Source organism: Parus major, chromosome 26 (assembly GCF_001522545.3).
Source record: "Parus major isolate Abel chromosome 26, Parus_major1.1, whole genome shotgun sequence".
NCBI classification, from domain to species: Eukaryota; Metazoa; Chordata; class Aves; order Passeriformes; family Paridae; genus Parus; species Parus major.
In genome coordinates, this window is record NC_031795.1 from 5069743 (window position 1) to 5074749 (window position 5007).

Below are 5007 nucleotides of genomic sequence, written 5' to 3' on the forward strand. Positions count from 1 at the left end.
TGTCCCTGTCCCTGTCCCTGTCCCTGTCCCGGGGGCCAGCCCAGCCACACCCGCGAGCCAAAGCCACTGCGGGGGGGACCCGACCAGCCTGGCCCTGTCCCCACAGCCGTGCCCATCCCGCGGGGCAGGGGCGGCTGATGCCGAGCTGGAGCGGGACAGACGGACAGAGGGACAGAGGGACAGCGGGAGGGACAGAGGCGACGGCCGGACCACACAGCGGGCCCGGAGGGGGGCGCGGCCGGGGGTCAGCGGGGGCCGAGCCCAGCCCCGACCTCCCCCGGGGGCCCGAGCCCGGCGCTGTCGCTTCAAAGGCGACACTGGCGCTGTCCCGGAGCTGTCACCCTCCGCCAGGCCGGCTCCGGCACAGCGGACCCGGTGCCACCCACGGCCCAGCGGGCCGGGCCCCTCCGGCTCAGCCCCTCCGAGGGGTTTCTCTCGTCCCCCCGCCTTTGTTTTCTATTTAGTGCTTTTGTTCCCCCCTCTTTGGTGCTTTGTTCCAGCTCGTCCTTTGTTCCGACGCCTTTGGTTTCTCTTCCCTTTGATGCTTTGTCGCTCCCTTCATCTTGGTGCTTTTCTTTCCCCGTTTTTGGTTTTTTTTTTTGGTTTTTTGGGTTTTTTTTTTAAGCCGGCTCTTGGGTTTTCTGGGGTTTTTTTATTGATTTTTTTTTTCTCCCCTCTCCTGCCCGCTCCGCTCTTGGCATTTTTCTCCTTTCTCCTGTCCACTCCTCGGGTCACACGGACGCGGCCCGGATTGTCTCCAAATCCCCATTTGTCTTGTTTTGGTGCCTGCATTTTGGTGCCTTTATGTCTTTTTTTTTTCTTAAGAGACTCTCAGCGATTTCTTCTCCCGGCTGCCGAGGGAAGCGGGGAGAGGGAAGGGGGGTTCGGGGCTTAATTAATTAGCGAGTGTAATCTTTAGCTGCGGGATGTGCGGAGCATCATTACGGCTGTCATTAGGGTGTTAAGGGTTAGCGAGGGTTTAAATACCAGCTAATTGCAGCCAAGAGCTCCCGACGCCGCAAAAAAATTCCAGCGGGAAGAGCCGGGCTTTCTGGGGAGAACTGGGAGAAATTCCCGACAGGGAGGATAAGAAACAGGAGCCCCCAGAGGGTAAAAGGTTGCTGGGAGCAAGGAGTGCGTTCATGCCTCCCCAAAAAAACCCTAAAATCGTCACTTCAGGGGTGTTCAATGTCGCTTTCGGGGACTCCGTGGCACGGCAGAACCCAGGGCAGCGCCAGCCCCGGGGCAAAGCCGATGCCAGGGGAGGATGGAGACGCTTCATCTGCCTTGGGGGTGGCGATTTTTCCCTGTTGCCATCACCCAGCAGGGCCAAGGCACCCTTTGGATAACGGGAATTTGGTGGGAATTGGGATGGGCGAGCTGGGGCGGGACACGGAGCCCGGCGGGGGAGCAGAGGGGGACGAGGGCTTTGATCTGAACAACCGTCCCCGAGGTTCGCAGCGGCTCGGGGCGCACCGCAAGATCAGATACCGGGATTTGGGAGCCGTTTTCCCCCAGAACGGCCCCGAACGCTTCCCTTTCATTTCGGGGCCCCAAATCCCCCCCCTAAAAACCCTCGTGGCCTCAAGCTCTGCTGGCAGCGGGCAGGGAAGGGCACGGTGGCACCGCTGAGGTATCTCATCACCCCCAAAGCGAGCCCAGGACCCTTTCTCAGGCGCCCCAAAACCTCCATCCCGCAGGTTTCGAGCAGCTGGCGCCGCTCCCCAGCTGCTGAGGGGAGGAAGCGGCAGAAATAGCAACAGGATGTGCCCCCAGATAAGGTGATCGATATCAGAAAGCGGCGCTTTTTCAAGTCAGGGCTGAGCCCAGCTGCTCGAACAGGAGATCGGCCCCCGATAGGGGCGGCCCCGGCTTCTCGACGCCCCAGTTTCCCCTGTCCCCGCTCATTTTGGGTGACCCGGTGACGTTCTCGGGGTTTTGGAGGGGCTGCTGTGGGAGGAGGGGGTGGATTTCGGGGGGCAGGAGGATTCCGGGAGCTGCGGGAAGGGATGGCTGGTTTGTGGGATGTCCAAAAGAAGAGATCTGGGTGGATCCAGAGATGTCTAACACACCCCAAAAGTGCTGGGGGGTAACCGTGACCCTCAGCACGACATTCCTGGGATGAGCCAGGCAGTGGGAGACAGCTGGGAAGGTTCCAGAGTTGGGTTTTTTGGGAAACAGCCGGATGAGACCTCCACGATCCCACAAATCAGCTCAGGCACAGCCGGAGCTCTCCATGGGAGAGCAGCCTCCTCCCATGGCTCATCCCGAGGGTGAGGAATTCCAGGGAATGGGCACAGAGCAGCCCCAAACAGTTCCTGCCGGCCCCAATCCCACAAGGAAAGACGGGAGCTGCACTCCCACCCTTCCCGTGGCCTCAGGAGCGCCAAAACCGAGCTCGGTGCTGCCGGGGGTCAACCAGGACATCCCCAGGGACATCCCAGGGACATCCTCACCCCTCTTCAGAACCCTGAGCTGCACACTGTGCCCCCCAAACTGTGCCACCGCCTCGTGTCACCGGGCCCAGGTGACTTTTCAGTGGCCGAGGGCTCCCAGCCCAGCCAACACCTCCAGAGGTTAAAAACCAAAGCGCTCCCAACAAAAGGAGCCGGCAAAACCCATCGTGCAGGTCTGCCCGGTCCCGCGGTCGGGCTGCGAGCGAGGCTGTTCAAATGCAAACTCGGGCCCGATAAAGCCTGGATTGTCCATCCTAAAATCCCGGCGGCTCCCGCTGCGCCGTGGCCCGGCCTGGTGACACCGGCTGATGCCACCAGCTCCCCTGGCATTGTCACCAAATCACCCTCAGCTCTGCCCCGTCCTCCAAAGGGCTGAACCTGTTTTTATGGCAGAGCTGGCACCGGGAAAGCTTAACAGAAAAAAAAAAAATAAAACCAACCAAAGGAAAAAAACCCCTGATCTCTGTATCTGCAGCCATGCAAGGAATATTGTTCAGCGCAGCACAAAAGCATCCCTGAAAATAGAAGCGCCAGGGCCAGGCCTGCCAGTGGCTGTGTGAGATAACGTCTACTTGCAAACAGTGTGTCTTTGTGCCGCTGTCACTGTCCCCATTGTTCAGGAGCCTATTGCCTCGGGGATATTGTTCCCTCCTTTTGTCTCAGCCCGGCTCCTTTTTGTTTGACTTTACTTTACCATTTCATTCCTCTCCTTTGTGGCGCCGTTCTTGCTTTTGTCTCTCTCTCTCTCTCTCTCTCTCTGCCTTTTCTCTCGCTGATTTGTATTTAGCGATTGTTCCCGGCTCGCAGCGAGCACAAAGTGCTCCCGGCTCTTTTCTCACTCCATTCATTCCCTATTCAGGTGCGTCTGTTTGCCCATAGGTACCGGCAGGAGCTGGATTTGGGGGGGATGCGGGATTTTGGGGGGTCCTGGGAGCCCGCAAGGGGAGCTGGAGGCTGCTGGTGGCCTTTGGGGACAGCCAGCTCCCCGCGCCCCCCAACCCAGCGACAAAAAACACCGGGAAAAGGACAAATGAGACCGCAGGTGGCCCCAGAGGAGCGGCCGAGGGTGCTGCAGGGACACGGGGGTGGCACTGGAGAGGTGCCCGGGCGCGGTGCCACCAGGGCGGCACCGGGACCCCAGAGCGGATCCGAGCCCAGCCGAGCAACCCCGACCCTGGAATTGGCGTTCCCGAGTCCCCACAGCCCTGGATCTCCACCAGCCCTGCGTTTTGGGAGCCTGTGGAGGCGCAGGGAGAGCACTCCACGGCCTCTCCCCCTCCTGCTCCGCGGCTGTGCCCTCCCAGAGGGACCCTGGGGGTGGCAGGGTGGGCACCACCCGCCCCGGTGCCCCCCAGCCGGGACAGCGGGGTGGGATTCACCCCCCGGCTCCTCCGGGGGACCACAGGGAGAGCGGCTGGATCCTCGGGGGTGGCCAGAGGTGGCCTGGGGACATTTGGGGAGCGGCTCAGAGGCTGCCGGGGTGCCCCAGGCCCCGCAGGATGGGGGGCACCCCCTGTCCCCCACCCCGTGCTGCCTCCTCCGCGGCGCTGCAGGGCGGGCTCGCTCCCAGAGCCGCGAGGAGGAGGAGGAGGAGGAGGATTGGGATTCGGATTCCCCGGGAATCCTTCAGGGCGAGCTGACAAGCGGCCACCCCCGGAGACAACAAAGCCCCGCTGTTCTCCGGGCACGGCCCGCGTGACCCGACGGGACTTTTCCATCCCCTCCCCGCCGCCGAAACCCCGAGGATGGGAGAGAAACCTCCTCCTCCTGCTGCTGCTGTGCCGGGCACAGCCCACCCGAGCGGGACAGACCCCCGAGACTCACCCCGGCTGCGAGGGACCGAGCGGGACGAGGGGACAGCGAGCGGGACGAGGGGACAGCGAGCGGCGACCGCGGTGGCTGCTCGGGGCCAGCGGGAGCCCCCGGCCCCAGCCGGTCCCGGGGCCGCGGGGGGGGCGTGGAATGAATTCCCTGGGAATGGAGGGAGCAGACTGAGGGCCATTGTCTCATTGTTCGGGCTTCAAAGGACAATGGGGCATTGTTGTCCCTGGGGATCCCATTGTTTGCTCTCCCTGCAGATCCCGGCCGCGCACGGAGCTTTCCCGAGGGCCGGCTCCGTGTGTGGGACGCTCGAGAACAACGAGGCAGGAATGTTTTTCCTTCCCCACCCCCTTTTTTTGCCTGGAAAAGCTCAGCCCGACCCGGGCAGAGGAGCTGGGAGCACCCAGAGACCCCCAGACCCCGCAGGGATGGGCTGAGAGCGGGGGGGATTCATCCTCCATCCCTCCATCCCTGCAGATTCCAGGGTGAGGGCGCAAAACCCAGCCGGGATTTTGGTGGGAGACGAAACCACTTCTGCCTGCCGGAGCATCCAGCCGGCAATATCCCGATTTTCCATCGCTCGGATCCCCCAGCCCCAAATCGGGGGTTTGAACCCTGCAGAGCCCAAGGAAAAGCTCCCGGGCACAGCCAGAAGCGCTCCGGAAGGGCCAGCCCGGGCTGGAGCGCTCCCGGTGCATCCCGGGGCTGATTCCCGCGGCTGATCCCTCGG